Genomic DNA, 280 nt, shown 5'->3' on the forward strand with positions numbered 1-280 from the left:
CCAGGCAGGCAAGGAGCATGCAGAACTAAGGAAGTCAGCACTCTAAATCACACAGGTCCCCCAGCCTTGTTTGTAGCTGGGCATGCTGAGTCAGAAAGGAGGGGCTATTCAATACAGACTTTCTGAGAAACCGTATTTCAGAGAATTGCTTGGCAGAAGAGACCCCATGATCACAGGGTGCTTTTCCCAGGGTGAGGATTATTCATTGCATTTGGAACATGCTGACCCCTGTAATTTAGCCAAATGTGGGAAGCCCAACCCCACCATTTGTGGTCCCGGG

The 280-nt window shown here is 50.0% G+C and overlaps 1 protein-coding gene and 1 pseudogene across 1 annotated transcript in view; both read left to right on the forward strand.

Annotated features, from left to right (window-relative positions):
- Positions 1–280, forward strand: part of Hectd4 (HECT domain E3 ubiquitin protein ligase 4) — a 160,857-nt gene that overhangs the window by 148,677 nt on the left and 11,900 nt on the right.
- LOC116071497 lies at positions 142–276 on the forward strand (annotated as a pseudogene).

This window comes from Mastomys coucha, unplaced genomic scaffold (assembly GCF_008632895.1).
Source record: "Mastomys coucha isolate ucsf_1 unplaced genomic scaffold, UCSF_Mcou_1 pScaffold22, whole genome shotgun sequence".
NCBI classification, from domain to species: Eukaryota; Metazoa; Chordata; class Mammalia; order Rodentia; family Muridae; genus Mastomys; species Mastomys coucha.